The following is a 24,211-nucleotide window of genomic DNA, read 5'->3' as shown; positions in this document are numbered from 1 at the left end:
AACACATCGCAGGAGCCTCCTGGATTGCTTATGCCCTGCTGTGTTGTCCCTCCAACAGATATCGGGGTGGTTCAAGTCCCCCATGAGGACCAGGGCTTGTGAACGTGAGGCTGCTCCTATCTGTCTATAGAGGCCTCATCAGCTCGGTCTTCCTGGTCAGAGGGCCTGTAGCAGACCCCCACTACAATGTCACCTGTCCCTGCCCTCCCTTCAATCCTGACCCATGAGCTCTCGGTTGGCTTCTCCTCCATCCCCAGGCAGAGCTCCATGCACTCCAGCTGGTCACTGACATAGAGGGAGATACCTCCTCCTGGTCTCTCCCGCCTGTCCTTCCATTTCAGAATTCCAGAATGGAATGAGACCTACTTTGGGGGTTTGTTTTTTTGTTGTTTTGGGTTTTGGTTTTGGTTTTTTTTTGGGGGGGGGGGGGGGGGGGTATAATGAATAAGATAGTACTTTCTTTCCTCTCCATTTAATAAGCAATAGTTTTAAAATTATCACACTTGTCTTGCCTATGGGGGACAGGGCTTAAAATTCTGTTCTTTCTGATTCAGATTATAAAGTTAGTTCCCCAGTTTCTCAGGCTACATACATAATTTGTTTTGAGAGGGATACTGATCATAGGATCCTGAGATGTAAGAAATACAGGTTCATGTCCTTGTTTGAAATCATTAAACCAGGACTTAAAATTGGGACTCCTCTTTCACAGTTAAATGCCTTTACTACAAGGCTACAAGCTGTAGGTTATGAGCATTTAATCAGTATTTCTCAGTCAGATCTAGACAGGACCTAGGGACATCAAGGCTGCACCTTCCCCTATGATCCATCAAGGCAAGTGGGAAGTACAGTTAACTACAGGAAACATAAAATACTTGTAACTTGGACAAATTCTTCTTCTATAACTGCTCATAAGATGTGGAACTTCCACAGCATATTCAAATAACTAAGTTCCTTAGTAAGTCTTTTCTACTATGGTTTTCTACTGTGCTTGAAAGAATTCTACCTTAAAACGCTAACTGCCTATTCCAGCTTTTTGCAATATTGGGGAGCCAAAATCCAGGTTCCTTCAGGAAGTCCAGCTCCTAATATTTGCTGTCCTAACTGGATTTATCTATGACTACTTCCATACCATCATGACAGGATCTACAGAAGATCCTGAAAGGAAAAGATAAGTAAATTCCCTTAGCAAAAATCCTAGAGATATGATTCTGTGAAGGACATTCAACAGTGTCAGAGGATAAGTCTCTGCTCCTACAGTATTTTAGGTCTTTCACCATACATCTTACTCTGCCGTGAATTTCACTGCTTATTTCCCCTCAGTTGATATTGGCAATATAAGTAGAATGATGTAGAATGAGAACTGAATATCCTAGTGAAATAAATACAATTTAGAAGCTGCCACCTCTCCTGCCTCACCTGGAGCCTCAGTGAATTCTTTAACTGGGTTATAAAAGTTGCATTCCAAGGGCTTTGGAAAACATTAAACTCACTTCCTTATCAACAGAGCATCTTGATAAGGAAATGGAAAAACTTCTGTAAAGTCAAACATGAGAGAACTGTAAAAAAAAGCTGGACTTCTGATAATGCAAAGTTTATTGTGGTTGATTAATTATGGACAGTGGATTTTCTTTCTATATTGTGTTCTTTTTTATTGGAAGCTTGCTGAGTGAATTGTAAATATAATAGAGAGAAATGGCTTTCATGTGCCCTGGCATGCAGCAGGAATGATTAAAAAGACGCAAATTTAACCCACAAAGTTTCTGTGTTTTGGAGAGAGCAATGATTTTAATGGGTGCTTTTTGTTTGTTTGTTTGTTTTCCAAATCTGGGGTTACGGATTAGTTCAGAGACTCTGCAACTATTTAACATTTTCCCACATTTGTCTGAAGTGAAAGAAAGAAAAGTCCTCTTTCTACATTTCTTCCCCCTGGGTAAGTATACATATCCTGTGGAGTTCAACTACAGAAGGAACAGATGAGGCGTTTTTAAAACCTGTGAAATGAGATGACTGTAACATTTCAGTGTGGATAATGAGTCTCTAGTCTTCCTGCCATGGGCATACCCATTCTTACCTGTGGCCACATACAGACTCAACTCCATATGGACATTTCAACCCAGGCGTTTTGAAAAGACAGGGGTTAATAATCTAGAGTATAAGGGGCTATTTTATGATGATTACTAGGTGTGATAAAATGTGATGAGTGGCTCAGCTGATTTGCTAAGCACCACATCTTGAAAAGCAGGATTTCACATTCAGAAGATGCTTACATTTCTTGAAATTAGAGTAGAACTTAAAAAATATTCAGTGTTCACCGCCCCCAAGAAGATGAACTACTTCTAGTTCCTGCATTGTTCTGCAGGAACTCTTTGAGTGGCACTAGATTTGCTGAAAGTTGGTGAACCTGAAGATATTTTAAATAAAACATTTCAAGTGAGCCAGTATTAACAAATGAAACAGGATTTTTTTGAGAGACCCTTTAACCAACTCAAACAGTAAAAATATATTTATTGATATATCAGGTTGCTGGTTTTATTTATGTACTTATGCCTTGGTGTGGAAAGGAAGAATCTAAATCTGAAAAATAGATTCTTTCCAATGATACTCACTGTAATTTTCATGGTAGTGACAGAAGTTCATTTTAGAACTGGGTCTTGTATTTCTGCCAATGCACAGCATGCTTGACCTGCCATGCCCTTCCTATTCCAGTCCTAAGCCTCCCCTGAGCAAACTCTGACAGTCATGCAAACTATGGTGATGTGGATCTGTAGCCAGTTAACAGGAAAGCAACATCAAGAAATTAATTTCCACTTGTGACCTGAAGCAATTCTCCAGATAAGATAGCTTAGAGATGTAACCCAGTGCTCCCCAACCTATAACACCATTGCCTAATGGCTGGTGTTCAGCTGGCTGTAATTTTGAAGTGAATACTCCAAAAATATGATTTGCTGATAAAACCAAATCTGAGATACCTTCACAGCATGAATAAATAGAGTCAAAGTAGGACAAAAAATTTTGATTAGCTGGTTACCCCTTCCTTCTAGTGGAAACAGTCAGGCATGTGCTTCGATGCAGTTGCTACGCGAGTCTATTGCAGTAACAAAGAAAATATAATTCTATTTTTGACTGGCACTGGTAGAGTTCTTGGAGGATCATGTGGTCTAACATCAGCTTAAGCAATTCAAGGAGAGGCCGGCTAAAACCATGGTATGTCGGAGCTCGCCATGTGATGTAGAGGGACCAGCTCTCGCCCGCCGCAGCGTTGCCTTTAGCAACAGGGAGGCATGTGATGGCTCTGGTGCGTTACAGCCACCAGCAACAGCGAGAGCTCGGGTTTGAATGAGAAGGGTGGAAATATTGATTCGGACAGCTGGAGTTTCCCAGTGCATGGCAGTGATCATGGGGATTGATAATTCTGGTGGAAAAGGGGACAGGTATCAAAAAAAGCCTGTGGGCAGAAGTGCCAATTAATTTTCTAAGATGTATTTCCAAGAATTATTTACACCAAAAAAAAAAAAAAGAAGCAGGTGCATTTATCTTAGCATTAAAAACACTGGCTTGGGTTTTTTTTCATTCTTGTCTACTATATCATAATGTAAGAAAAAGAATGGCCAAGACATTAACAGAGGAATTATCATCTATTCAGTAAGGAGAATAAAGAATGAAGTAGAATGTATAAAACTTTAAGAAGGAAAGGTGAGGTTTATTCATTTTTTCAGAGTCCTTTTATCCCCAGGAACTGAAATAATGATAAAACAAAGAACAAAGCCGAGAAATAATGCTCATAGGCTTCAAGTGAGTATAGCCAGATATTAAATTTGCATTAGCCCACTCTGTACATGCCATACTTCTGCAGCTTGACAGAATGGCATGCGTCTGGCATATCCCAGAAACTCAAAACTGTTAATTCCATTTTTCATTCATCTTAATTCCAGTAGATATCTAGAAGCATTTATGTGTACAGCAAGTAAAAATCTCCAAGTGGAACATTGTTATATCGGAAAATGCTATACAAATGTTTTGATGAGATATCATTTGCAATATAACAGCTCAAGGTAGTCTCATAAGATGGAAATTTTTTCCATGATGCACGTTTCAGTGTTTAATTTTTTTTTCATATTTGAATTTTTTAATTCATTTTTTGAAGTTATATTTTGCATAATATATTACCTTCAGTGTTGGTTCAAAACACTTTTTAGATGTTTGAGTAACTAAAAAATAATTTTGAAATTTCATTTCATATAAATTCATTTTTATTTTTCTTTTTGTAAACAGAAAAGAAATAGAATTGCCAAAAGTCCGCAGAAGTTCAAATCTTTTTCTGCTCATAACTTTATATTTGCAGCAAAAATTTACTTGTTAAGTTATAAAACAGAATAATATGTTGTCTTTTTGCCTTGTTCTTTCTGAAAATATATATATTTGACAGAAATACCTAAAGCCTACACCTCTGCAGTTGTTATGAGTATATGCTAGTGAATATATGTTACAATAGTTAATTATAGGCTGTGTTCAAAGAGCAACAGCAGCAAAAATCTCTCAGAGGTCTGAAGGATAAGGCACTTTAAGTAAAATTCTCCAAAGCACTGGATTGGAGCAATTTTAGTTTTCTACATTCATCTGAGCCACCTTTCTAATAGTAACGGCCTATTTGCTATACTTTAATTATTTCATTTTAAAATAGAGATAATTTCTGAGGCAATGCCTTTTTTTTGCAGAAATTTCTTTTTGCAAGGCCAGAACGACATGCAAATCACAGAAACCTATGCCATCTGACCATCACATTGTGCAAGTATTCAACAGCCTGACTCAGTCCGCACCAGGATCTTTGCCTTAGATGTAGTAGAGTTCCTAAACGGGACTTTGGCAGATCTGAGATGCCTAAAACGATAAAAATCCCCTCACACTCCCACTCAATGGTGTCTAAACCTGAAGGCTATTAAGATGAGTTGGTTCCTCCCTGTTTGATTTTAAAGTTCCCTAAACTCTTCAAATTCTGTTTCAGTGCATGCCCAGGGCTTCCCCAGCCCCAGGAGATGTTTACCTCCTGCCTAAGCCTGATGGAGATCCAGAACGGAGGTGTTTCTCTGCCAGGCTCCTCCAGGCTCTGACACAGGCTGACGGGACCTCACAAAAATGGTGTGGCTGCTTTCTTTCCAGTTGCAGCTGGGGGCACTGGGGGGAGATAGTAGCCACAGAGATTCGAGCGTTCAGCCAGGAAACAGGCGATCTGGGTTGAGTTCTCGCCTTGGCCCGAGGAATTCAAACCCACGTCTCCTGCCTCCCGGGAGAGTCGTGTAAGAACGAAGCTGTAGGTTATTTGAGGGAACAGAGGCAAAGCAAGTCTGTGAAGGGGGGCTCTTTGCATATTCTGCCTGCGTTTTACCTCTGCGGGTTAAAAACAGAAGTCAGATGGGTTTACGGGTTCTTAGTTGGGCATCCACCTGAACACGGCGAGCCTCTGTCGTGTTTGATTTAAAATACAGAAACAGTCTTCGGAGCAGGGACCCAGAAAATCCTCCAGCACCGTTCAAGTCCCGGCCATCAGCTTACCGCACCAAGCCCCTCTTTCACTTGCCTCATGAACTTCAGTGCTGGCACAGGAGAGGGACAGCAAAATGGGATCTAACCACGCATCAGAATCATTGCTCAGGGGATGTGTAGCCTTGTTGCCATATAACGAAGCTTTTTGGCTTTGAACCTCTTTTACTAAGGGGAATTTGGAACCCAGGTGGGGGACACTTTCTAACAGAGCTGTAAAAGACAAGTAACTACTCCATCTCTCTTCTTTCTCTTTCTCTCCCTACCTCTCTCTTTTTTAAGAAGAGTAAGCCCCACAGCCATTTAAAAGACTGGGTAGAAGGGTCTGCCATAGTTTGTACTCACCTGGACCTTCTGAAAATGAAGTGTCCTTCTGCAGCCCTCGCTCTTCATTTGCAAACCACTATTTCAAATGTACTGTTCCTTAGTGTGCTGTGCAGACTGGCCCTTTCCCAGTGTCTTCTCCTTTCTGGATCCCATTCTGAAACAGCTAATTCTCCTCTTCCTCTTCATTGGAAGCCTAAGTGCCCCACTCAAAACTTAGTTTCCACCAGGAAAAATAGCCTAAAACATAATTAAACACACATATTTTTAGTTATTAAACATAATTCTTCATTAAATGCAGAGATTCAAGAAACAGAAAGAACCTGGCTTAATGCTCAAAGTGTGTAAAGTAAGTAATTAGAAAAAAAACCAATATATTATTTTATATCTAAGCTAAATATTTGTTATGTGAAAAGCCTTGCATTACTTTCTAAATTAGATAACTTCCTCATTAGGCTTGCTTTCTTGGTGCCACCTTTACTGGAAATCACTTGTAAGAGGAATTTGGATGCTGCACATCCAGCCAGTTACATTCAAATGGCGGGTTAGAGTGAAAGTGAGATGCCAGTTTGCAATTGAATTATTATAGCTTTTTTCCTCCTCATCCACTCAATCACAGTAATATTATGCAATTTAATTCTGTGAATCTTTGTATCTCATATCAAGATAACTCTCTTGATTGTTTGCAGATCAGAGATTTCAGAGCAGCAAAGAGGGAGTCTGAAGGAGTGCTTTGATTTAAATATACCATCACTGCTTTTGTTAACATTTACCCTGCTTCATGGTATCACATCATTGGGAAAGTTATCAAAGGAGGAAAAAAGCATGTGATTGTAATAAGTCCAATAGTTATAAAAGTTCTACCTAGTTTAGCACCGAGAGGCTGAATTAATTTCATTGGTACAATATTACAATGGACAACAACATGTGCATACATGTATATAAGTATATGAATGAACATACAGGTATATGAACATATAAGTACCTATGCCATACAGAGAAATATAACAAAAGGATGGTGACAAATACACTTGCATTTACATGACAGACAGTTTCCTTTTTTCCTTTATGCACTTCTTGTTTTTGTATCTTCATATCCTCGAATAAAGTCCGAACAGTTAGTTTCACATAGACAATATTTTGGTCAACCCCCAAGTTTATATTGAATCTTGACTTTTGGCTTACCTTGTGTAAGTGCCATCGTGTACCTTTGGATAGTTGTTTCACTGAAAAATAACATTTAAAATGAATGAACAATAACGAAAGGTATTTGAAGAGTCAACTGCTAAGCAGAACGATATCGTTGAATTATCTATTGTTTGGCCTATTTTACTGGAAAACCTGCAGATGAAATAATTTACGGGGAAAGAACCTTAACATTCCCTGACATGCATTCTGCATTTATTTCTCATAGCTTAGGAATTTTAAACTGTAGGGGAACCTGGCCAAACAATATAACATAATTGTGATTTGTATTTATATAGGCAAAGTGCAAGCTAGTAGATTTGAAGACTATAATCATAATAGTTGCTATTTAGGAGCAACGCATGCCAAATGTTTGGAGGGACTTAAGAACTAGGTTGACAGTAAAGTATGGGTTAATATAAAAAATAAAAAATGAGAAAAGAACATGACACCCAGAATCCTGATTTCGGTTCAGTGTTTCTACATCTTCTCTAGATACACAAGATTAGGTTTCAACAATCTTGATTTTTTTCCCAGTTCTGCAAATTATTCCCAAATGGGAGTAATGTTAGAAATTGCCAAAATGGAAAAAAATGTATTATTTTCCTTAACTTGTTCTGTTAAAATTTCAGTGACCTCTAAAATTCTCTAAGGTTTCTTGGAGACGCAGCAGAGTTCACGGGCTGGGAAGAGACAGAGCAGTTCCCAACACCTGGACTTCAGCAAAGCATTTGACACTGTTTCCCACAGCCTCCTCCTAGACAAACTGGCAAGATACATGCTGGATGGGTGGTCGGTGCGGTGGGTAGGGAATTGGCTCGCAGGCCACACTCAGAGGGTGGCGATCAATGGTTTTTACTCGGGCTGGCAGCCCGGCACACACGGGTTCCCCACGGATCGATACCGCCCCCCCCGCTGTTCAGCATCTTCATAAACGACCTGGACGATGGGATTGAAAAAGCACCCTCACCGGGTTTGCTGATGGCACTAACGAGGGTGGTGTCTTTTTCGCTGAAGGAAGTTCAATTTCTTATTGTAAGTGTTCTACAGAGTACTTTTTATGCTGCCTTTATGTCCAGCCACTTCTTATGATACCATTAATCCATCACTCCTAGGCAGTAAAGATGCTGCCCACATTTAGTCTGCATTAACCTTCTGGCTTCGATATTGTATGCGCTCTGCTCAGCAGTGCCGGAGAAAGCGTGGAACAAAGAGAGCGGCCCTGTTGAATTTTTTCGTGAGTATTGTCTGATGGCCTTGTACTAGGGCTTAATATTTTTTCTGAATTAGAAATTATGGAGACAGTTTTCTTATGTGTTTGTGCATGAGGACTGGATTCTTTGGTGTCTGCTTAGGAGTGAGAGCAGAGTTTGGGGGAACTTTCCTCTGTGCAAGTTGTTTATTTTAAGAAAACTTGGATTTCTGTGAACATAACAGTTTTGAGGCTTCTGTTTCTCTTTCATATTTGATATCTACAAATGGATTCAAAAGAAGGGAATGTGCCTCCACAAGCACTCACACATTAAGTAGGACTGTATAGAACTTTTCTTCTTGAGGAAGTTGAAATCCCATTCTTTCATTGTTTGGAGTGACAATAGAAGAAAGAAAAACTTTTTTTCTTTTTTTTTTCTTTTTAAATATATATTCTATTATAAAGAAGGTAATTTGTTAAAAAAGTACTTTATCCCTAAATGTTGCCAGAAGTCACTCTGAAGTCTTCGGAAAGGTGTTATGTCTGATTAGAAACGTGTACTACATAAGAAGGTGATCTATTTAACTTTATGGATAACCTGGAGAGTTCACCTAGCGAGAATCACTTCTCACCACACAAGAGCTGCAAATTGTATTTGAAAAGAATATTTCTGATTAAAATTGGCACTCCAGAGCCTCCTGCTGACTAACCCCAGTTTGCTTAAGCAGTAACCTCATTTCAGCTGAGAATGTCTTCAGCACACGCGCTTTTGGTTCTGTACTCCACTCCTCTCTATTTTTGCAGGACGTATCTCAAACACTTATCCCAGACATAGCCACCAGGCTATGGGGGTGCCTTGAGTATTTTCCCTGCCATTTTTGCAGCTGCTGTGCTGAAATCGTAGGCAGTGTAGTAGCTGAAAATTTCCGCTTTCCTCTCAGTTGGTGTCTCTTACGATTCTTCTGATCACCTGCTGTTCTACTACTGCCTTGTGATCACCGGCCATCTGGACTTCCCAGTGCTAGCCCTACTATTTTATCTTGTGACATCATTCTCATACGTTTCTACATTTTCCTAGATGTGTTTTAAGATACAGCAGCAGCCAGGCAGAGAGCTCAGTGCCATACTTCTCATTCTGTGAGTATAAACAGATTTCTATCCCAAACACAGATGAATACTCGAAAAAAAAAAGGCAAAAACCCTCAGTTTTTAATCAGATTTTTTACCATTTTAAATTTTTTAAAGTTTTTACTACATCTGCCTTCAGCTTCTAAATCGTGATCTTTTTGACTGGGAAAATTCACATTTTTACTTTGAAAATGTTGAAATATTCCTTTGCAAAGTGCTTTGTAAACCTCCAGAAAATAAAGCAAGTAAGCATTTCTTCCTTTTCTATACAGAAGTAATCGCTCCTCCAAAGTGAAGAATGTAAAAGAAATTTGGCAAAAAATTATGTTTTTGAAGTTTCCCTGTTGCAGGTTCTTTTTTTTTAAATCTTTAATATGTTTTGTTTCACCTTGAGAACTGTAGCTGACCTTATGCCATTGCATCTTCATAATATCCTCTCAGAAACGCTTCTAACATTATCATTTTCTGACCTGACACAGCGCCAGAATTTTCATTGTGATTCTAAAGCAACACTGTCCTTTAATCAATATACTTGGGATCGTCTGGAAAAGGAGAGAAATAATATTACTAAAAGCTTACTAAGTGATTTAGCGATGGATAACATTATTTATTCTCCAAGAGAACAGAACTTGGCTACAAAATGTTTCTTCAATAGTACAAAAAGATACTAGCTATACAGCAGCTGCTTCTGCTGCTTTAGTACAGAGGTGCAATTAAGGGGCTTCATGAAACTCATTTCCATCACCGTTTTCCAAAAACCCCACAGTTGTAAGCTACAGCTAACTGTAGTAACTCAGATGATAATTAGTTGGCTTAAACAACAGAACTATGCAAGCCCTGGTAGTGTGAACTAGAGATTTATTCAGGTAGCTTCCTCTCAAGAATGACCTCAGAACATACAGATTGCCTGGCATCACAAACGACACATAGTAAGTAAGTAGAATAAATGATGTCTTCTATCCTTCTGGCGTGTTGCAGCCAGACAACAGTGCAAAGCCGCACCCGAAAAAGCACCTACCCTTTTACAACAGAAATCCTATTTCCTTGGGCCAGTGCTCTAATCGCTCTGATATCATGCAAAGGTGCTCATCTCCCCTGGCGGCCATTATTCAAATGAATAAGCATAACTGATCAGATGAATAATTTTCCCACAAACTGCAACTAACTGCTCAGGTTTTCCCACAGAAGAACGCTGAATACCAGCAGCTGTGTGCTTAAACGTGTATCACCGAGGTTATTAGCTGGGAGATAGGTGCCCTTACCCTTACAATAGGATATTTTTGTTCGCTGTGTAGTTGTCTACAATTAGACACCTAGAGAACTAGCAAGTAAACTTCAAGATTTTCAGTGCTTAGAGTGATAAATTTTCTTGGAAAGATATGGACTGTTGCGGTCTAGATCTGGCCCTTTGCCTTATACCGTGTCCTGGGCAGCCCCCAATGCTGGCATAGAACCAACTGCTGAGATTGTCCTCAGTGGCTGCGACAGGGATGCACCCACGGCTCCCGAGCAGGTACTGGGAAAGGGCTGGCGTGAACTGGGTCTCTGACAAAGCACGGTCACCTTCTGCTGCTGCCTGGCTCCCTTAGACCAAGTCCACACTAAAGAATTCGGTGGGCACGGGAGAATCTGATGCACAGAGATGAGTGAGCAAAAGCTCATAGGGAAGGTACAGTTGTCAGAGCCAAGCTGGGCATTTATTGCTCAGTCGCTTTGCTGGTTCATTATAGAGAGGAAAACACAGCATATTGCTCATGTTGAACTGGTCTGCTGCATTTAACACTACTGATTCCCAAGAGTGTGAACAGTGCTATGCAAATGGGATAAATAGAAAGAGGTTCTGATTGTTGCTGAAAAATAGATTCAAGTCATGTATGAAGCTTCTGTTGTTCTTGAGACGTAGAGTCTCAAAATTTCTTTGATAAATAGAAAATAATACATAAAATGCCTTTCTTTCTCACCTGTATCTTTGAGAGAACAGTAAGGAGACAGAAAGAGAAAACATAGTCTGCACTGATTGAGATAGAGCTTTAGAAACATATTGCAGGGCTAAGAAGTATAAATGAACTGTAAGAGTATCCTTATTGCTTGAAATTTTGTCACCCTTAAGAAAAAAAATCCATTGTAATTTCATTGCCAGCTAACTTATGTTGTAGTGAGATAATTGAATTTTAGAAAATTAAGAAACATTTGAGCATCTGTCAGACTGTTCTTAATTCAAGCACCACCTTTGACACAGCTCTTCAACAAACAGTCACAGCTGGGTTCTGCCTGGTTTTATGGAACACTGGTAGCTATTTATTCTAATATCAGTTCTTTCAGGTCAGAGCCTATTTGGCACTTAACTGTCAGAGGTTAATTCAATATGGAAGAAATATGTGTTTTTCACAGTACTTGAGTTTTCCATAAATCACAATATCAGTCCACATCGATAAGAAGTTCGGAGGTTAGCTTTATTACCTTGACCTTAGTTCATAAGATAGAAATAGCTAAAAATAATTTTTCAGAGATAGAGTAGCTCCGTGTTGTCCCATGCAGTCTTGGAGAGTTTGATACAGGGAGATGTAGAGTATACATACATGGCTGTCAGGAGGACCAGAAGTTGGGGTTTTTTTTCCCAGAAAGTCCCCGAAGGAGAGCAGAAGCGGGGGACTCACTGTAGGTGTGAATTCTCTCCGCAAGGTGATGTCTCCAGAAGAGGCACAGCGGGTTCCTAACATCCTCCATTCGCTCTCCAGGGCGCGAGGGAAACGCAGACATAAAATGCTGCAGGAGTGAAACGCCTCCGTGCTGGACCCTGCTGGCTGCCCAGCCTTCACAGCTCTGGTCCCCGGGACTGCGCCTCTCGCGTGGCTGCGGCTGGGCCGGGAATCACAATACTGCTATTTTGTAGACAAGGTCCTGAAGAATAGTTATTTAATGACGAATGGACTGTTTATTGGGTTACTGGTTGCACCTTGCATATTTTTTCTTCTATATACAGTGAAATATTAAACTATAAATGTCCTTCTTTTGATACAGTGGAGAGCAGAAGAGAATGAAAGAATTTCTCTGACCATTTGTGCAAGGAATTGAATCGTAAATCTCCAAAAGGGGTAGCTATGTTTTTCTTTATGAAATGGACATAATTTGAAATGTCAGCCTTTATTTAGGTAGCTAAAAATATACAGAGATTTCTCAGAATAAATGGCTGGCTTATTACTAGGGGTTTATTCTAGTGGCTGGGAGTTCATCCATTCTGTTTCCATCCACATGGGTATTTGGATTTAACACAGAGGTTGATCCTTAGGAATCATTTTCAACAAGTTTCAAACGAAATATGTATGTTTAAAAGGTCAAACATATTAGAAAATTCCCTGATCACTCTTTTAATTTAGAGAAATGAATTGATTTTTTATTTATATTTTCAAGTTCATTCTGCATCTGAAACATCTTTCACTGCATTAATGATGTCCATGAAAGAAAAGCATGATTAAGAGATAAGATATACAATTAGCATTTTCCCATGTAAAACTCTGAAGACCTCAGGTTTCCTGAAAAGTTATGCGTACAAGAAATGTCTGGTTGTTTACTTGGTCATACAGATTTGTGCACTCAATTAAATGGATCTTTAAAAATACATCATAGCTGTTATATCCTTTAAAAACACTGGAAATTGCTTGAGACATCTCTGCATAGTAATGATGCTTATCCTCTTTCAAACTGCTTCATAGATTTCGTAGAAGCAAAGGAGAACTTTGTCTGGAAGGGACCGTGGGAGGTTCACAGCACCTCCCAGAGCAGGGTTAGCGTCAGCGTTAGCGCGGGCTGGTCAGGATCTAGCCCAGCTGAGCTCTGAACATCTCCGAGGCCGGAGATCTCACAACTTCTTGGACAGCATGTTCCAGTGTTTGACCAAAGTGGCTTTGTTTCACCAGAGATGGCTTTGATTTTCTAACCTTTTTTAGTAAATGACTTTAAGTACCTCTGGTCAGTAAACATAATTAAAGCACCCATTCAACCTAGTCCTGCGGTGTTTAATTTTAAGGATATAAGTAGTTGTTCTGAATTGTCTGACTTCAAAGACAAAAGTAGTTCCACTGGCATTTCAGGTCCTAAATCCTATTTTAGTTGGTTTCATTGAAAAATCCTAGCTCTGTGCTAGGTGAAGAGCAAAAAAATGTGTAGGAAAGTATGTCTCTTCATAAAACACCTGGCATCCCTTAGTCAAGTTGTCTTTTCAGGAATACGTTTTTATTTTTAGGCAAAAAAGAAGCAGTTCAGAAAAGGGAAAAAAAAAAAAAAAGGGAAAAAAATTTCTGGGTCCATTATACTTATCTGTTTAATTTTTTCCAGTACAGTGAGAGCCTAGTGGTCTCTTTGGTTATTTAAAGCACGTTGGCATAAGACCAACAGTCAGAAATAAATTCTGCATGTAGATTAGACAGAAGTTTCTACAACAATTTTCCAAACACAGCAGTAGAAGCAAAGAATGTATCTAGTTTTAATATGGACTAAAAGAAGATCTATGGCTTCCTTCAATATCAGCAGATATGCTGACACAGAATATGTCTATTTAACGTTTGTTTGCTCCCAGAAATATGCTATAGCTGATTCATGCGTGACAGAATAGACATAATATGGCTAGTCCAGGAAATAAAAGCAGTTTATGTGTATATACACATGTGTATGTGTATTTGTTGCCTTAAAGATGTATAGGTCAAGATCCTAAAGAAAATGTATCCAAAGGATTATTCTTTTAACCCTGAGGTTAAAAGAGGATTTATTCTTTTGTCCAGGAAAAATTTTCTACAGTGTAACACACTGTAAAAATCCTTATACCATTTTAAAAAAAAGACCTCCTAAAAATATTTTACAACCTTTTAAAATTCTTCTCTAAAATTCTTTTAAAATCTTGTTTTCTGTTACCAATGAAGAGAAGAGGTATTTAAATTTGTCCTCATTTCAAATATTTTAAATTGATAAACTTCCAGTGAACCTAAATATTGAAGAAGGACTATTGTGCCAATACAACGAAAGACAACATGAAATCAAATGGTGCACTTGGGGTAACTGACTAGTGTCTATACAGTTAATGTTTCTTTTATAATGCTTTTGTGGATAAGGTGTATACAGTTGCAGCTTTATTTGTTATCCATGTGAAGAGTCTTATGTTTGAGAATGATCTATCCATGTGAATAAGGAGACGAAGTTTAAACAAATTCTGTGAAGCTCCCTGTAAAGACCATGCTGACAGTCCCCGTGTAAATTTAAATCTGTATTGTATCAATGAACCTAAGAAATTGGTAATTTAGAAACTAAAAGTTCTGACGCTACTTCTACAAGATTTCTCTGCACTCTCAAATCTTTAAGTACAGCAATGACTAAAGATACTTAGTGTCCTTAAGAATCCAGTTCAAAAAACATGCTGTATTCTTGTAATCCACAAACACCCACACTTACACCATGCTGGAATGTTTATATTAGTGATGACACAACTAACTAGTCAAGCCCCTTCATCCTACCCAGTAATTGGTACAAAGTAGATCTGACAGTGTTGACGAACCCAGGCATTTTCAAGGGTCATAGTAGTTAAAAATTCAGATAATGTGTTGTAAATTATAATCCTATTAGAGGAATAAGAACAACTCTTGGGAAAAAAACAGAGGACTGGCAAAGAGACTGCTTTGTAGAAAGTGACTATTACATTTCATGCAGGTTTAAGACTTGAGAAGTCTTAATTGGTTCATAATCTGAGCTATAGTGGCTCACAACATAAATGCAAACTATGAAAAATATTAAATTACTTTCTCAGTGAAAGTATTAAGGCCTGAAGTCCTCACACAATGCCCAGGATTAACAAAAATATAATTCTCTACTGAGGGTCAATAGCTGAAATTGACTGAAATTCCAAGAATCGCACTGAAAATTAAATACTTCTGTAGAAAACCCACTGCAGGTAGAGAACACAATGAGATCACACCGTGTCGACACAAACATGGGGACACCCTGCTCAGCCCATTGAGTGATTTGTGTATTTGATGAAGACAACTGGTGAGTAATATCTGAGAAACTACTGTTATATTTTCTTTCCCTGCCCCACTGCTCCACTCCACTACTCCAGTTCTCCAGAGGCACTTGTCTTAGTAATACTGCGCTAAGATATTTCAATGGGAGAGCGTATCATGGGATGAAAGGTGACGGCTCATGAAGTGCTCTAAAGAAAACAAGCGAAGGGAGACGCTCATGATCTATGCCGGGAATATTCCTGGGACAGCGTGAGAAAAAATCAGGCTTGAGGAGGTTTCCATCCACATTAGGACAAGTTAGTAGTGGTTGGGAAGGGGTAAAAATGACAAAAACTCTTTGGAGCTGTGGGAAGGATGAAGCAGTCTGGGAAATGTGATGTGAAGGCACTCACCCAGTCCAAAGCAGTACCTACCTCATCTGCCTGCATTACAGAGACAACAAAAAAGGACTTGCCCCCCCCCCCACTTACGTGTTGGGAAGCTTATGTTTGCTGACTCTTGAAGAAGCTACAGGTTTAAGATTTTATTCTTTCTTCCTCAGTGAGATAGTGTGTTTTTGTAAGACAATTCTTTTGTGATTCGTGTTATCATGACACAAAATGGAGACGATATCTGTTAGGCCTGATCTTTCTTCTTTTAATTTTAAGCTTCTCTGCAAGACAATAGACTGTATTTTTCTGGTCATTATTACAGCCATTATTACATGAAATTAAGAAGATAATTGTAATATAGGTGTAATATTGGTTTAGAACAGTCTCTTGGGCTTCTCCAAAACTTGAAGAGTTTTTAGAACCAGGGTTTTAGATTCATAACACAAATTCTATCAATCTCTAATTCAGCTGTAAATTGCAGGTCTAAACCCCTCCTAAGCCAGAAATTCTTTCAGGTTAAGGATTACTTTGAGATAATCTTCAGTTTGAGATAAATATTTCCTATGTTCTTTTTATAGAAGGGTTTCAGAAACGCCTCGGGCAAAGCCACTTATAAGATATTAGTGGTGTACTGCAGAAACCTAGCACGAACCTTTTCTGAGGACAGTACTTCTAGCTTTGAATGTTGCTGCTTTTCTACAATTCTTTTTATTTCTCATATATGCTGCACTTTCCATCTTTGTACCGTTCCTTAGCAAATACATAGGATGTAGTCCTGGAATGGACTTTTGGGGCCATTTATGTCATCCCCTGGGTATAACTACCATTTTTATATTTTACATGGAATGAAATCCCTAATTTTATGTTTCAGCCCTAATGAGTCCTCCCCCTGTTATGACCATACCCATGTTATGACCACCATCTCGCACAGAGAAGACATCAACTTCCATTTGCAGGTAAAGGCAGGATATAAGAGAAATTCGATTCTTCTCCAGTCTAATGCACCAGCCACTACAGCTCAGTCAAGAACTAAAATGGGTAAATAAGCATCACCAAACATTTATACTTGTACAATATACTTCCTCCTGAAGTAAAGAGAGACAAGAATATGCATTACAATTTAATCCAAACATTAATATTTCAGAGGCAATAATTATATGTTCTCTCTTACTAAGGGCAAGAGCTAAATGTTCAACCTACCATCACATTACGTACCCTCGGACTAAGGACGATGTCTTCCTGTGTTTTCGTAACACAAACTCACAGCACAGTCAGATCCAAAATTCTTCTAGGGATGGCAAGGCACTTGATAATATATGTTGTTAGATACACTTTCAGTCCTTGCAGGAGCATATCTGCATTTACATAAGATTTTTCTGCATTTGTGTATGCAGAGAAGTAACTTTGTAAATATGCATTTTATTTTGAGCACACTCAAAGAAATCTTTGCCTCATTCAGTAAAAAAGTTTTTATGAGAGAAATGAAGATATAATGGGTTAATTTAAAGTAAACCGCTAACCATTTTGATAGTGCTGGTTTAAGAATGCTTTCATTAGGAAAAGGAAATTTAGCCACTACGTTTTTTTTCTAGTAATTGATCAGTTAAAGAAAAGTTTTCAAATCAGGATAGTGAATAATGTTTTCTCAAACATTTTTCCTGGAAATATGGGGAAGAATACATCACAAAAAGAACATGCGAATTCTACCCCAAATTGAATTCACTGATTTAAAATGTAATCTGTCCCATTGCGCTGCTGAAAGTAATTACTCCGATAATTAGGATAGCAGAGAATAAGGCATGCATCTTCATCTTCTCTGCTCTGTGTTAGAGGTGCAGACGCGATTCTGTGCTCGCTGCTCCAGCTGAAGTAGACGGGACAGCCTCCGAAGGGGAGCCCGAAGTGTGCCGGGCCCAGACTCCACATCCCGTTCTCTGCCGAGTGCTGTGAGCACAGGCGGGCGCAGCAGACCGTGGGACAGCTGCCGACGCTCCAGTCACTCCAGCGTGGAGGTGGTGACGTCTGGCTGACCTGTTTGCTGCTGCCGCAGCCATGGGGGAAAGAGTTCACGGCAGAGGACAGGGGTGAGCGTCCGGGAGCTAGCTTGTAAGAGCAATCTGTTATGAAAGCAGAGAATTTTCTTCTGACCTTGCAGAATTTCCTCCAAGAGTGACAAGCATAGCTTTTCACTTTTCCCTTTTTCTGAGATAGTAATATACTGTAGTGGTGACAAATTGTCCCCTTTTCTTGACATTTTTGCTTGGCTGGCAGCCTGTTGCTCCATCCTCTCCATGTTGATGGTTCCCATTGCCTTATTGCAAACGTAATGGTATTTGCTATTTTTTAAGTTCTTGCTCCAAAATCATATGATGAGGTGAGAATTTAAGCTTTCCTTTATAACAGCATACTGCTCTAATCCTACCATACTTGGAAAAAAGCTTGAATGTGAAACCTGTGTGTATTCTGGAGACTCAGAAATCATAAATCAAAAAGAAATTAAAACTGTTTCTTTCTTTTACCTCTTTTTTTTTTTTTTTTTTTTTTAATCTTGTGAGCGTCAAGTCAGACAAATGGTATTTGCAGGCCTTACTCATGATTCTCACATGCTCGGAGACAGTAAAATTAACCTCCCTTGCCACCCACCCACTTCCTGACCAGCTGCATCACCAGAACAAGGGAGACACGAGTATACTGCTACCCTCACCGCCAGGACCCGGCATTAGACATGTTGCTTTGCAGGGCCAACGTGAGGTTGAACTTCTTTTCTTCATGTCCTGGTTTTGACTGGGATAGAGTTAATTGTCTTCCTAGTAGCTGGTATAGTGTTATGTTTTGGATTTAGTAAGAGAATAATGTTGATAACACACTGACATTTTCAGTTGCTGGTAAGTAGTGTTTAGACTCAGTCAAGGATTTTTCAGCTTCTCATGCCCAGCCAGCAAGAAGAAGGCTGGAGGGGCACGAGGAGTTGGGGGACACACAGCCAGGACAGCTGACCCAAACTGGCCAAAGGGGTATTCCATACCATGTGACGTCATACCCAGTATATAAACTGGGGGGAGTTGGCCTGGGGGGATCGCTGCTCAGGAACTAACTGGGCATCGGTCGGCGAGTGGTGAGCAATTGCATTGTGCATCACTTGTTTTGTATGTTCCAATTCTTTTATTATTATTATCATTATTCTTCTCTTCCTTTCTGTCCTATTAAATTGTCTTTATCCCAACCCACGAGTTTTACTTTTTTCCCTGATTCTCTCCCCATCCCACTGGGTGGGGAGGAGTGAGCAAGCAGCTGCGTGGTGCTTAGTTGTCAGCTGGGGTTGAACCACAGCACCTGATCCCAAGTGGGTACAGATTTCCTAAAATGGAAACTACCTTTAAAACCTCAGCAAAGACAGGGAAAACAGTTTAGTAGGAGATTGTGCTTGAAACTATTGAACATTACTGCCTTCTTATCTTTACAGGAACAGCTCTTACCCCAGAAACTACACGTCTATACTATACTTTCTTAGTGATTAATAGCTCTTCCTCAGACACACTACAGATAAAAATCTGGGACAAGGCTAAAATTTGTTCCTGTAACTTAAAAGTGATACATGAGGCTGAAATACAGAAATCCAATCAATGTCAGGAGGGATTGAATGGTTAAATCATTGCATTTATTTCTGAAAAACAGAGAGAGCCCCTTGAATAACACTCCATTAAGACATCGCTTTGTGTTATTTGCCAGAAAAATAAAATGCATGCACACATATGATAGCTGACCAATAAGGACTACATGGGTGTCAATTTATTGCTTACTCCATTGTCAGGCTCTGCAGCCCAGGACAAATAACTTCCTCACTAATTCTGCTGTATGGTTTTCCTTGGGAGTGGAAGTCATTATAAGCTTTAGATCACCCTTACGGGAAATTTATAGCATGGAAACAGCATCACTTCTGTAAAGAGAACCACTGTCTTGTGAACATTCACTGGCTAGAGAGAAAACAAATCCAAGAGATTACCCTTAATGGAATGATCTAATATGACACATTTGTGAATAGAGAAAAAATGAAAAACTTCAAATGCTAGCTAGTTTTTGACCTGAATAACTTTGTACATGTTAAATCTTTTAAATATATTTTTTTAAAAAATTAAAAACCAAGTTCTCGGGCATGAAAACATGCTTCATTCTCACATACACAGGGAGGGATGATGTGGTTAAGGCAAAGTATTGGGCATTAAAAGATGTGTGTTGAAAGCTAAAGTATGGTGAAGTCAAAGAAAGCTTTACTACTGGTTTCTAGGGCTCAAGTTTTCACTCCACAATGTACGTGATCTGCCCAAACCTCCTGTTATCATCATGGGCAAATTGCATATTTTCTTACACAGAAAGCATTTACCTATTTGCTTAATTTTAAACATATGAGAATTCTACTTGGGCTTTCTGAATTGCATTTTTCCTTATCTCTGTGATAAGTGTGAAAAAGATTTTGTTGTCAAGCACATGAAGATGACTTGAAGCAAAATTAACACTGCGGTCTGCACACGGAAAGCAGTCTGAAGCATTAATTATCATTGCAGTGTCTATAAGGAATCTATTTTGATGTCTTAAAATACTGGTCCTTCCATGGTAGAGACGCTGTGTCTGAGGCTAGTTTTTATTATGTGTGTTATTATCAAGCTTGTCTGACATGAGCGGAGAATGAGTCAGCCCAGATCCAGACACGAGTGCAGGTTCTCAGCCCAGTGCCAGGGTTCATTTCAGAGCCCCCCACAGTTAATTCTCGAAAACACCACCCAGGAAAGTGAAACGGCCGAAGTGGGGAGGCTGAGTGGCTACATTTTCACCTTGTTTAACACCACCTGAAGGCACTTTCTTCCTCCTGGGAGACAGAGCCCCCGAATCCTTTCCTGAAGGTAGTTACCTCTGTCCTTCTTTCAAAGATGGAACAGAGATTGTTCCTTCCTCCTCAACCCCAGCTGTAGATGGTGATAATTCAGTGGTTAGAGCACTTGCGCTCACTTGCCTGAGGGCTGTCTTATAACCTACCAACCCTCCAGCTGGCCCTGCCCGCCACTCATTAAGTTTCCGAGAGAGTGTGAGAGAGGGCAAACTTCACCTCTGCCTTTGGAATAGCAATGCTCTAAAAGAAAATAACGCCAGATTCAGTGGAGCACAAACAGGCGAGAAGTGAAAGCTCAGCTGTCTCGTCCAGTAACTGGGACACTCTCCCAGGAGCAAGCTAGTTCTTAAATGGGCTGTTAAACCTACTTACTTACTTACTTACTTACTTACTTACTTCTACCCAGTGCCGCGTCTTATTCCAGAAGCGCACACCACCTCTGTGCACTCAGTTGCATAGGAAACTTCTGCTGCTCTTCTCCCTCTCATAGTGAGGAAATACAAAATTAGCCATTGAAGGCGTTCAAATTTCTTCAGCTGAAAATGAGATTGATTATCCTTTTTATCCTTCCCTTTCCCTGTCGCTCCTGGCCCGTATGTCCCTGTCTCTGAGTTCAGTCTGGGATTATTCCTTCCCATCCCTTTCGGATGCCACTCTGTCACGGTAAGAGCAGAGGCAAAGTAGAGAAAGTTGCTTATTTGGCACAAAACAAAGCCATGACCCCACTACTTTTCTCTGTCCCATCCTGCAGAGCCCCACTCCCTGGTTCTGTCTCCACCGTATCCAGTTTGCAAGCACCCACAAGTCCTCCGCGTGCCGTTGCACCCACAAATTTGCTGGGCTGGAGCCCCACATGGCCAGTGAGCGCTGAGGACGCTGGCTGGGTTCAGCCCCTCAATGGAGAAGACCTAGCTGGTGAATTCTGATCAGGCTTGGGGACAAGCAACGATCTGAGCTTTGGTTGGGGAGATGGATGCAGCTCATATGATACAGTTAAACGAAAGAAAGCAAGAAAAATCGAATGATTTTTCAGACCCGTGGCTTTGGTTTTCTATAGTATCTACAGTTGCTTCTTCTTTCTGATATTAACTTCCGTTAAATATAGATTTGTATTTGTTTAAAGTTTGGATCATCATGTTATTTGTTAACCTGAGGGCACTCAGCTGATCCTGTAAGCCTGGTTATTGCTTGATCTGTTCAAAAAACCAAGACTTTTCCTGTATTTACAAGTGTTATCATTGTCAAATATTAAATGATATGCTGAACCATTGTGAAACAATGTGTCTCATGACACATCTGTCAGTGGGCATATTTAACTGGTTTGGGTTTTGTATCTTTTACAAATAAATTGCATTTCCTCGTCCTAGTTCTCTATAACTGAAACTATTTGAATGATAATTAAGCCTCATCAAGCCACTGCAAGTACAGATCTGAAGAGGCTCGCACAACACCATTTATAAAAGGATAGAAAATGCACTAAGAATACAAGATGGATGCTGTCATTCATTCTTTGAAGAATATGAATAAAATCGGCTACTAAAACTGTAAGCTCCCTCTCTGACATTCAGAAATCAATCTGATATTTGTTTTGAACTCCTAAATCAAGTGGAAATAAATTTGTGGAGGAATTTAGAAAAGTAGTTTAGGGAGGACAAGTTGATGGTAGATGTTTTCATGATTTTGGTTTTAGTTTTACTTCTCAGGATTTTTCTCCATGAAACAGCATAATTTCTGGATTTTGACTTGTTTCAACTCCTTTTAAACTATGAAGCTTTACCGAAATCAAAAGCAGAACTCTCCCCCAATTAAATAAGGGTTGTGATTCCCCGCTCAGCTGTTTATGGCTTTACCTTTTATGTTTTTAGGTAAGCATAATTTTTAGCTTTAACTCCTAAAAAACAAGGAAGTTTATTGTTGACCCCGAAGATGAACGGAGTCCAGGGCTGCGGCAGAAGTTATCCAGAGAGTAATGTCCATGCATACCTGATTTCAAATATGTTTTACAAATACCTGGGGGTTTATTAGAACTTCTTGGACTCACTGGGAGAAATGCAGCTCATTATTCCATATTTCATGGATCCTGAGGATTTAAAAAATTTCAGTAGATATCCAGAAGTAACAGAAACTTGCTGGTTTAACGGTTAAGCAGTTTCTGGGAGAAAAATCTTGTTTACTGTCAACAGATCTTTCCAACAGTCATTTAAAAATGTCAGGATCCAAAGGCCTCACGACACCACAGCATAGGTAGGGCATATACTCAGGTTCAACAAAATGTAGCAGAGACCCCATTTTGTGTTAATGCACAGGAGAGGTGTAGTGCAAATTCATTTCAAAGTAATTTCTAGCAAACCTTAAAATTATTAATGGTGACTTTAATGGCAAAGAATCCAACAGCACTGTGGCAAGTCTGCCGTGTGAATAGAAATCATGCAGGAATTCTACACCTCTGCATTACTGAGAGTGGAAGAAAGACTGTCCTGTTTAGGAAAACGACCTGAAGCTAAAGCAGAAACATATAGATGCTTCTCTGTCAAGCATGAAGTCTGGGCTGGATGTGGCCTCTTCTATTTCAGTGGAGCTGACCTTCCCATCTTAGGGTTTGAATTTATTTCTGTAGCTGCTGATGCAAGAAAATCGTTGGGAGCTGCTGTTAGTCAGCTGCCCTTAAGGCTAGTTTATAATTATTGAAGACAATTACAAGATATGTTAAACTATTATGTGATGTTATTTGAACAGGTTAAAACTCATTAGAAACCACATAAAAACTTTTTTCATTAATGCCATGGAACAGTCCAGTACCTCAGTTTTGTGTCATAAGCAAATTTCTCTGCTTTTACAAACACACCCTCTCATGTACAGTACTGGCCTACAATCACGGCCAAGTGGATTAAGTATAAATTCAAAATCATTAGACTTAGGTTATAATTCCTTTCACTGCCATTAGGGTTAGGGAACCACCTCTCAGTAGGGATGCCCTGAATCTCTTTTGCTTCTTCAGTCCCTGTTCAAACCTGCTTGCTCTTGCTGCCACGTTGCTTGCTGTGCTCTGCCAGCTGCACACTCTTGCATAATGTGTACCCATGGTCTGAGCCGCTGCCTGTGATGTTACAGAAATCATTTACGCTCTCTGAACAACAGTTCAGAGTCATCAAGGAGTGCGGGGAAACTTTTGTTATTATGTGTATTTACAATTTGTCTGCAAGGTTGGTCTTCATAGATGACTATTGAGTGCTTAGCTGGGCTGACCTTCCACCACAACTCAGTAAACTATCCCGTCGAGTTAGTTGCTGACTGACGACTTTTCTCACATTTAGAAGCTCTGTTTCATACAGATTTCACAGATGTTTCTTCCATTTTGCATGAAGTAAAAGTTTGGGGATTAAATACAATTATTTATTCTACAAAACAGCATGCTTCAGTGCATTTATATGTCAAAAGACAAAAATAAAGTTAAGTGTAAAAATTAAAAATCGTTGTCTCCATTTCTTAAGTACTAGAATTAAAAAAATGTTAAAAAAACAGTCATGCCATGAATTACAGTAAAGAACTTGAAACTACAGAGCTAGGAAATAGAATACTA

At 39.5% G+C, this 24,211-nt stretch overlaps 1 long non-coding RNA gene across 1 annotated transcript; it reads left to right on the top strand.

The window, feature by feature from the left end:
• Positions 1–16,662: 16,662 nt before the first annotated feature.
• LOC115336300 lies at positions 16,663–21,997 on the top strand. Its single transcript, XR_003921688.1, has 3 exons — positions 16,663–16,702; positions 17,577–17,830; positions 21,383–21,997. It is a non-coding gene; the product is annotated as an uncharacterized LOC115336300 (long non-coding RNA).
• The last annotated feature ends 2,214 nt before the right edge of the window (positions 21,998–24,211 follow it).

Source organism: Aquila chrysaetos, chromosome 26 (genome assembly GCF_900496995.4).
Source record: "Aquila chrysaetos chrysaetos chromosome 26, bAquChr1.4, whole genome shotgun sequence".
In the NCBI taxonomy this organism is placed as follows: domain Eukaryota; kingdom Metazoa; phylum Chordata; class Aves; order Accipitriformes; family Accipitridae; genus Aquila; species Aquila chrysaetos.
The sequence above is the reverse complement of the archived record's forward strand: the minus strand, read 5'-3'. Positions and strand labels throughout refer to the sequence as shown.